A 10,898-nucleotide genomic window follows, 5' to 3' on the forward strand; every position below is an offset into this window, starting at 1 on the left:
GACTCTGCACGGGGACTGGTAAGTTAGGGAGCAATTTGACAAAGTAGGGAATAATTGGTTTGTAAAGTACGGAACACGGAAGTCAGACAGGGACCACGTGACAAGGAATAGAAAGAACGTGAAAGAAGGAGTGCTGCAGACTCAGTTCCCTTTAGAATCTCAGGTTTGAGTCATCTCCCCCGTCTTATTGTTTGTTTGGTGTTTGTTATCTAGATAGAGATATATATATATACTGTATATCTATAGAAAGATGGAGAAATTAATGCAGTTCTGCCGTATTGGCACTAAGCCAAATTCAGATGGCAAGTTAGACTCGTGTACATTAGTGGAAGTTGTGTGGAATGCCAGAAGGGGGAAGGTTGCAGCCCCTGGAGTGGAAGCTTGTCTTGAAAGAAAGAAAAGGTATCCTAGAAGATAATGGATTGTTGTCTACTGCTAGGGTGTGGGAAAGAGTCTCTGAAAGTCTGCATAGAGAAAATTGGGTAGAGGAGGAAAGGAATAAAAAGGGTAGAGTCTTGACTTATGTGTATTACAAAAATATATCCTGTGAGCGTCCACCACCGTATAATGGTGGCCCAGAGCCATGTGCTAAATGTAATAGCAGCCATTTTGTTGATGGCAAATGTGTTAATTGTAACGGCAGCCATTTTGTGGATGGCAAATGTAATTCTGACGGCAGCCATTTTGTGGATGGCAAATGTGTTAATGCTGGCAGCAGCCATTTTGTGGATGGCAAATGTGTTAATTCTGACGGCAGCCATTTTGTAGATGGCAAATGTGCTGCTCCTGGTGGTGAACATCTCAGACTAAGGCTACACACCACATCACCAAATCCTTGTTACTCAGTAATGACCACTAACGGACAATACTATATTCCTTCGGGAAGTGAACAGGCTTTACCCATGTTTCCCGTCTCAGTGATTTCCAATGAGGCACCGACCCTTTCCCCATTACTCCTGTCATGAATCCTGGATCGTCCCCGGCACCGACCCTTTCTACTGTCACTTCCACTGCCAATTTAGCCGCACACTCACACGAGATGCTCCAAGCAACGGCCTCTCCTCCCAATGCTTCCACTACAACAGCACTCTCACACAGTCTACCTAACCCTGTACCCGGTACCTCACAGGCTGTCTCGCAGCCAAGCGCACACCTGTATGGGACGGTGGCAACTGTAACAAGGGGGGCTCAATCTGGGAGGGGGATACCGATAGCACAGGAAGCACAAAGGGGAGGGAATGTTGGCAACCTATTTTTGAAAAAGAACTTCCTGAGGGACCCTTGTTAGTGGTGGGAAAGGGTGACATAACAACATGGAGACAGACGCTATTGTTAATGCTGCCAGTTCTCAGAGCACAATGGAGGTGTAGCTAGAGCTATAGTGGAAGCAGGAGGGGCGACTATTCAAGCTGACAGTCAAATCATTGTTGAGTCACGTTGTCAGATAGCTGTTGGGGACATAGCGGTGACTAAAGCTGGCAATCTCCCGTGTAGAATGATCATACACGCTGTGACCCCTACTTATGACCCTATTCATCCAGACGTTAGTGCTCAACAACTTCGTGCAGCAATAACTCGCATTTTAGAGTATGCGAATATTAGTGAGCAGATTGAGACACTGACAATTCCCGCCATTGGTGTTGGCATTTTCGGTTTCCCTGTTCATGCATGTACAAGGGAAATCGTTGGAATTATAATAAACAAGTGTAGCTCCCCAAGCATTTGCTGCCTCTCTGAAATCAGGTTAATTAGTAATGAGGACAGGACTTTTATAGCTTTTAAGACTGCCTGCGTCACCTGGACCTCACACCATGATACTGGAGCTGCCCAAATAGAGCCCCTCATTCCAGGACTGTTACCTCCTCCGGCTCCTTATACACAAGGGACTACATCTGTACTCCCGGTGCCATCTCTACTCCCGCCTCAGGTGCCACCACCAACTGTGCCAATGCTTATGTCTGAGGAGCCCACCCTCTACGTCAAGTTTACACCCCAGCGAGCTGCTATTCTGTTGAACCAAGTTCCAGATTAGGAAAAACAGCCGATGCCTTTCTACAGAAGCATGCTTCAAATCCAAAGTACTTAGCCAGCCAAGTGGCAAGATCTCATTTCCTTGCCAAAACTTAAAGCAGGCGATGCATATTGGCCTGTTATGGATATCGTGTTCAATGATGACTCACTTGCCAGTGACAAGACATGGGACTCTACTGTTGAGTTCTGCCAAGAACCTAAGACATGGGCCTCGGATGAGCTGGCTGACCTATCACTTATTGTCGCCAATGGATTCCAGATGCCTCCAAGCTGATGCAGTCATTGTACAATGACCTCAAGACGTCAGCGTTTCCACTATGTACCAAATCCGTGGAAGCTTCCTACGCTCTTAAACAGGCCATACAGTCTGCACCAGCTCTTGGAATCCCAAATTCTGATATCATCTGAGGACATCCAGTACTCTTAATGGCTCCACACGACATAATTGCTATTCTTGCAACCTAAACATCTGTTGGTGCAGCGTCATATGAGACTCCAATGTTCCCTCTTGATTCCGGATAATGTCACTCTTGTCCGCTGCACCATCCCCAACCTGTCCACGCTGCTTCCTCTTTCCAGGGGGGATGTGGATGATGATACTGATACTCTCGGAGAAGATGCCTCTACACACTCAGAGGATCATGACTGTCTCGAACAAATGCAGGAAGAAGCAGCCTCCAAGAAAAACGTGTCTGAAGACCCACTCCCACATGCTGACCTGACGTTCTTCACTGATGGTTCCAGATTTGCAGATGAAACAGGAAGATTCCATACGGGATATGCCGTGGTTGGTTACACATGACCAGGTCATCTCAGCCGGATCCCTACCACCGCACATGTCTGCACAAGAAGCGGAACTTAAGGCTTTGACGTTGGCTTGTCAGGAAGCGACGGAGAAGGTGGTCAACATCTACACGTATTCAAGATACGCTTTCGGAGTGGCTTATGACTTCGGCAGTATCTGGGCAGCCAGAGGATACCTAACGTCCAGTGGAACTCCTGTAAAACATGCTGCTACCATGCAAGAACTTGTGGTCACTCTGGAACTACCTTCAGAGGTTGCAGTGATCGAGATCAAAGCTCATGGGAGATTGGATTCTCCAGAAGCAAGGGGGAACTTCTTTGCTGACAAAACAGCAAAGACCTATGCTGCGGATCCATTTGGGAAAGAGAAAGCAGCGGTGTACGTGTCACAAGACACTGAAGAAGGGACTAAAGGCTCTCTTATGAGGATTATCCATCTACATCAAACAAGACATCAGATGAAAAGAAGTCATGGCAAGAAAGAGGAGCTAAAAAGGATGAAGATGGAGTCTGGAGGATGAACAAAAAGCTCCGTCTACCCCGTAATCTGTACCCCTCGGTGACAGAATGGGCACACGGTATCACCCACAGAGGCAAGAATCAGATGAATGACCTGATTTGGAAGATTTATATGGCACCTGGGATCTCTACTGTCACCCAAAATTATTTCAAGTCCTGCCCTGCATGCAATCCAGCACCGCCTCATAAAGTTACTCAGAAACATTTGGCTAAACCACTCTATCCCTTTCAGAGAATTCAGATTGATGCCAAAAGTAGGGAAGTACGAGTATGTACTGGTAGTGACCGACATGTTCTCAGGATGGCCCGAAGCCTATCCAGTAACAAACATGACTGCCAGAGTGTTATGACCCCAATGGCAGAGGGTCTCAGGAATAATTGCTAAGTCTGCAAACACAGAAAACCAGCTCATAGGGCAGTGGTAACTGGGCTGACCATATATCTAATCCTAGCACCACAAATACCAGCAGCCGGGGAACGTGCCTACGTTGATTCTAGACGTCTCGCGCCAGCCGGAGAACTAACTAACCCTAGAAGGGAAAAGAAAGACCTTTCTTGCCTCCAGAGAATAGACCCCAAAAGTTGGATACAAGCCCCCAACAAATAATAACGGTGAGGTAAGAGGAAAAGACAAACATAAGAATGAGCTAGGTATTTAGCAAAGAGAGGCCCACTAGCTAATAGCAGAATATAGAAAGATAACTTATATGGTCAGCAAAAACCCTATCAAAAATATCCACACTGGAAATTCAAGAACCCCCGAACCGTCTAACGGCCCGGGGGGAGAACACCAGCCCCCTAGAGCTTCCAGCAAGGTCAGGAATCACATTTAGTACAAGCTGGACAAAAATGAGAGCAAGCAAATAAACCAAAAAACAAAGAAGCAGGACTTAGCTTAATTTTGCACGAACCAGGACCAGCAGATAGGAGCAAACAGAATGTGTCTGATTACAACGATGCCAGGCACTGGACTAAGGATCCAGGAGGTTTATATAGCAACACCCCTGAACTAACGACCCAGCTGGGTGCAAACTGAGGGAAGAAAATCCCAGAGTCATATCACTAGTAACCACAAGAGGGAGCCAAAAAGTCTAATTCACAACACAGAGTGACTGTTAAGAGACTGATGATTGAAGTAGTCTGCAGATATGGGGTCCCAGAGGTAATTGAGAGTGACCAAGTACCCACATTCATTGCAGCACTGACTAAGGAACTATGGACATTGCTGGGAGCTGATTTGGGTTTACATACTCCATATCACCCACAGAGCAGTGGGAAAGTAGAAACACTGAATGGCACCTTCAAAAATAAATTACTGAAAGCCAGTTAGGAGGTCAGACTTGGACAGACATTTTGCCCGTTGCCTTATACTCAGTCAAAAACACTCCAAGGGGTCCCACTAAACTCACACCATTCGAGATTCTTTTTTGGGGGGCCTCCAAGGTTGGGTCAATATTTTCCACAACAGCTAGCCTTAGGAAGTGATACTCTTGTAAACTATGTCATTGTCCTTACTAAAGAACTGTCAGTAACACATGTACAAGTTTTATCATCCATTCCAGGTCCAGATTCCAGTGAAGGTACCCATACTTTCCAACCTGGTGACTACATGCTGGTTAAGAAGTTCATCAGAAAGACTTCCCTGGAGTTGAGATTTGAGGGTCCCTACCAAGTGCTCCTGACTACTCCTACTTCGGTCAGGGTTGCTGAGCGCCTCCTGGATCCATCTCTCACATTATAATCTTGTTAGACAGTTAGGGACAGAGTAGGATCTGACCTGCTTGTCAAAGTCCAGCTACAAAGGGAGGTTTTCCACAAGGGAAAACTTGTCTCAAACTGGTGAAAACTCCAATTCCCCCCTCCCGGGCGAGACGGTCAGATCTAGGATGTGTACACCAGGGTTAGTCGCACATGTGTATTTTATGTAACCATGGAGATGGGAGATTGGAGAGTAATAGATCCAGAAGGTAGGAAAGTCCCGAGGACATGGGTAACGCGCTCCGATATATCTCCTCAGTATACCCATAATTAGTCACACATTCTCTGGTGTCTATAGCATCCGCATTGTCATGAAGTCTCTGATGTCATAGGAACACAACACCGGTGGGTTAGGGAACCACGGTGGGATCAAGATAAAAAAAGGTGGTTAATAAAGTATTTAGGGGGGACTGTTGAGGAGAGCCATAAGATCAAATACTTAATTAACCTCAAGACATAAGACATAAGGTAATTGAGAGAAGCAACCCATAACATGTACTGTTTAACCTTACATAAGTTTTCCCAGATCAGTGAGACCCTAAAGATGGCTGCCATTTCCTGTATCAGTACACCATGTGCTGATATCCAAGATGATCAGTGAGACCCTAAAGATGGCTGCCATTTCCTGTATCAGCACACCGTGTGCTAGTATCCAAGATGACACCCACCCTGATGACCTCATGGATCCACCCACAGTGAATCCCACCCTGATGACCTCATGGACCAACCCACCCTGATGACCTCATGGATCCGCCCATGGACTTGTTCATTGCCCAACCCACTAACCAATGGAATACATCCGATCACTCCCATTTTAGAGCTAACCGAGCCCCCTTACAGAAACTATATAAACTTGTGTCTGACTAATAAAAGCCCTTCTTGGAGCTGAGCCACAGATTGATCAAGGAGAGTATACATCTGACTGTGTCTGTCTGGTGTATTTCTTTAGTGTGCACATGATCAATATCCATTAGGCCAGGAGTAGGCAACTAGAGAATTGAACATTTTATTAATTGTTCAACCCATACGTCTTTGGAATGTGGGAGGAAACCGGAGAAACCAGAGGAAACACAGGGAGAACATACACAGATTCTAGACATCCTGTGCCAGATGCAGCAAAGCAGCCCCAGAACATAACAGAGCCTCCTCCATGTTTCACAGTAGGGACAGTGTTCTTTTCTTTATATGCTTCATTTTTCCATCTGTGAACATAGAGCTGATGTGCCTTGCCAAAAAGTTCAATTTTTGTCTCATCTGTCCAAAGGACATTCTCCCAGAAGCTTTGTGGCATGTCAACATGTAGTTTGGCAAATTCCAGTCTGGCTTTTTAATGATTTTTTTCAACAATGGTGTCCTCCTTGGTCGTCTCCCATGAAGTCCACTTTGGCTCATACGACTGATGGTGTGATCTGACACTGATGTTCCTTGAGCTTGAAGTTCACCTTTAAACCCTTTCCGACATCGGGCGTAATAGTACGTCGATGTTGGACTCCCTCCCTTTGATGTGGGTTCCGGCGGTGAGCCCACATCTTTCCGGGGACATGTCAGCAGTTTTGAGCAGCTGATATGTGCCCGCAATATCCCCATCACATGATCGCGGGTCACCGGTGTGTTGGCATGACAACCTGAGGTCTCCTGGAGACCTCTATGGTTGTCAGTGCCGGCTTGCTGTGAGCGCCACCCAGTGGTGATCTGATCATCACCTCTATGTAGCAGAGCCAATCGGGTTGTGGCAGCTTCTAGTCTCCTTGGTGTGGCCACCATCTTCCCTTGACCTCAACCCTAGAGAGAACCTCTGGAGTATCTTCAAGCAAAAGATCTATGAGGGTGGGAGGCAGTTCACATCAAAACAGCAGCTCTGGGAGGCTATTCTGACTTCATGCAAAGAAATACAAGCAGAAACTCTCCAAAAACTCACAAGTTCAATGGATGCAAGAATTGTGAAGGTGATATCAAAGAAGGGGTCGTATGTTAACATGTAACTTGGCCTGTTAGGATGTTTTGGAGTTAAATAGCTTTTTTGTTCAGTGAATGTGACCTAATGCTGCAAATTCCACAAATGAGCATTTTCAGTTCTTTAAAACATATCAAATGTTCAGAAATTCTGCTGTGCCTAATAATTTGGAACAGTGCATTTTGAGTTTTTATTCATTTTGGAGATTATACTGTTATCATTGGGAAGTTTCTTCAGTAAAATTCGATGTATACTCTAACGGGTGATGACTTTTATTAGACTGACCGTCATTTGCACCGACCATTTAGGAAAATCCGAGAAAAATGTCATTTGCATAATAATTTGGAACATGGTGTATGTACGCATAATCGATGGGGATCAAACGCTGCACGCACAGATGCAAATTGTGAAACCAGCCTTACTCCTCCGCTGAGAAGGAGCACTTCTCCAGTGTATTAAACGTGTTTGTTTCTTTCAGCAGAACAGGGGATAATCGGCCATGTTGGAAATTCCTGCATTCAGCTGTGCTCAGTTAACCACTCCTCTTCCCTATAAAAGCTGGGTTCCATTAGGCTATGTGCACACTTTGCGGATTCCACTGCGTATTTTTCCGCAGCGGAATTCCAAAATCCGCAGTGAAAACCCGTCGCGGTTTTTACTGCGGATTTATCGCGGTTTTTACTGCGGATTCTTCTGCGGTTTTTCATCTGCATTTTCCTATTGGAGCAGGTGAAAATCCGCAGTAAAGAAGTGACATGTTGCGGAATGTAATCCGCTGCATTTCCGAGCGTTTTTTTCCGCAGCATGTGCACAGCGTTTTTTGTTTCCCATAGGTTTACATTGTACTGTAAACTCATGGGAAACTGCTGCGGATCCGCAGCGGTCAAATCCGCTGCGGATAAGCAGCAAAATCCGCAAAGTGTGCACATAGCCTTACCAGGTCCTTGTCTGAGTTAGCATTAGCTACACAAATCTGGAGGAAGAGAAGCTGGTGTGGAAAAGGAGAGTTGGAGGAGTTAATTAGCAACTGTTGTTTGGATTGTACTCTTGGAAATTCCTTATCCTTTCCCATTTTACTTTCTTCCACCTCCCTCCACACCCTGGTGTATACCTCTGTTATATGTGAGTGTATATTTTGTGTGTGGAGTTTTCTTTATATCCTTGTCTCTGTCCCCCTGTCTGTCGGGTTGTTGTACTGCGGTACACAGTAGTGCCTCTCTTTCCATGGTGGGGGAAGGGGACAGACGTAGGGCTGTTGTAGGAGATAAGGCAAGGGCGGAGGCCCCGACATCTTCGCCATCTGAAGTAACCCGGGGAACAGGGCGAGCTAGGGTGCCCCCTAGTGTTAGGACCAGGAAAGTTGCCTCCTGGTCCCAGGTCATTCGACAGTTAAATTGTGACATTAACTCAGACCGTAATCAATTTTTCTGATCCATGACGGATCCTATCTCTGCTTTGACAGGGCAGTTGCAGCAGCTCAGTTTGGAGGTGGCGGATTTGCGCACGGTGGTTTCACAGCACCCTGCTATATCTGGTGTGGGGATCTCACCCTCCAGGCAGACCATTGTGGAGCCCAAGGTCGCGTTGACGGGACAGGTTCTTTGGGGGACGTGACAAGTTTGTTGTGTTCCATGAGGTCTGTAAACTCTTAATTCCGGTTGCATCCAGTGTCCTCAGGTACAAAGAAGCAACGGGTGGGGATTGTAATCTCATTCCTTCAGGGGGACAAACAAGCATGGGCATTTTCTCTCCCATCTGACTCACAGCCACTCCAAACAGTAGAGGAATTTTTCTGGCTCTGGGCCTTGTGTATGATGACCCCGATCACGTCTCCCTGGCTGAGTCCTCATCTACAATAAAAACTATTTTATAGAAAAAATAATTGTTTTTTCATCACTTTATTCTGACAGCTATAACTTTTTTTATTTTTTCAATGATGACGCTGTATGGGGGGCTCGTTTTTTGAGCAACAAGATGACGTTTTCAGCAGTACCATGTTTATTTATATCCGTCTTTTTGATTGTGTGTTATTCTACTATGTGTTCGGTGGTATGATGATAAAACATTGTTTTTTGCCTTGTTTTTTTATGGTGTTCACTAAAGGGGTAAACTAGTGGGAAAGTTTTATAGGTCGGGTCATTACGGACGCGGCGATACCAAATATGTGTACTTTTATTGTTTAGATTTTTTCATTCAAATATTTATTTAGTGATAGAATAATATTGAGATTATTATTATTATTTTTTAATATTTTTACAATTATTTAAAAAAAAAGTTTTACTTTATTCTAATTTTTACACTTTGTCCCACAATGGGACAATCATTTTTTGCAGGCTGATCGCTTCTATAGCATGCAGATGAAGCAGCATCTGCATGCTATAGAAGCTGTCAGCGCTGCACTTACTGCACACTGACCTGAGAGACTTCGTGATCATGCACTGCGCATGACCGGGACATTTCACAACTCTGGTAACCCGGATGTCATCATGGCAGCGATCGGGACCCTGCGTCACGCCGCGGGGTCTTCGATCCTTAGGCCGGCGTCACACTAGCGAGTTTTACGGACGTAAGAGCGCAGAAAATACGTCCGTAAAACTCGCCAAACAAACGGCACAATTATTCTCAATGGGGCTGCTCCTATCAGCCGTATATTACGGTTCAGTATTATACGGCGTTCTACGGCCGTACAAAATCGCAGCATGCTGCGTTTGTCAGAGTATTGCGCAAATAATACGCCAATGAAAGTCTATGGGGGCGAGAAAAATACGGATTCCACACGGACCAGCAGTGTGACTTGCGAGAAATACGCAGCGGTGTTAGTGAAAAGTCGGTAATTCAATTGCCGGCTTTTCATTTCTCCTGCCTAAACCCGACATGATATGAGACATGGTTTACATACAGTAAACCATCTCATATCCCCTTTTTTTTTTGCATATTTCACACTACTAATGTTAGTAGTGTGTATGTGCAAAATGTGGGCGCTGTAGCTGCTAAAATAAAGGGTTAAATGGCGGAAAAAATTGGCGTGGGCTCCCACGCAATTTTCTCCGCCAGAATGGTAAAGCCAGTGACTGACGGCAGATAATAATAGCCAGGAGAGGGTCCATGGTTATTGGCCCCCCCCCCGTGGCTAAAAACATCTGCCCCCAGCCACCCCAGAAAAGGCACATCTGGAAGATGCGCCTATTCTGGCACTTGGCCACTCTCTTCCCACTCCCGTGTAGCGGTGGGATATGGGGTAATGAAGGGTTAATGCCACCTTGCTATTGTAAGGTGACATTAAGCCAGATTAATAATGGAGAGGCGTCAATGATGACACCTATCCATTATTAATCCAATTGTCTGAAAGGGTTAAAAAACACACACACGCGTTATTAAAAAGCATTTTAATGAAATAAACAAACAGGTTGTTTTAGTATTTTATTGCTCTCTCAATCCATCCGGAACACCCTCGCTTGGCAAAATAATAAACCAACAATATACATACCTTCAGATGGTCTGTCACGTCCCACGAGGTAATCCATCTGAAGGGGTTAACTCAATTTACAGGCAGGAGCTGCGCTAAAGCACTCGCTCGTGTTTGTAATCCCCGGGTGATGAAAGGAAAACTGGGAGATCTGTACTTACATTGAGTTGCGGTGAGGCGCCCTCTGGTGGATGTTCTCATGAACTGGAGCCATGGAAAAGTTCCCACGCTCGAGTTCATATGAGTTCATCCACCAGAGGGCGCCTCACCGCAACTCAATGTAAGTAAAGATCACTCAGCTTTCATTCATTCCCCGGGGGTTACAGGCACGAGCGAGTGCTTTAGCGCAGCTCCTGCCTGTAAAAT

The sequence above is a fragment of the Ranitomeya variabilis genome, chromosome 4 (genome assembly GCF_051348905.1).
Source record: "Ranitomeya variabilis isolate aRanVar5 chromosome 4, aRanVar5.hap1, whole genome shotgun sequence".
NCBI lineage: Eukaryota > Metazoa > Chordata > Amphibia > Anura > Dendrobatidae > Ranitomeya > Ranitomeya variabilis.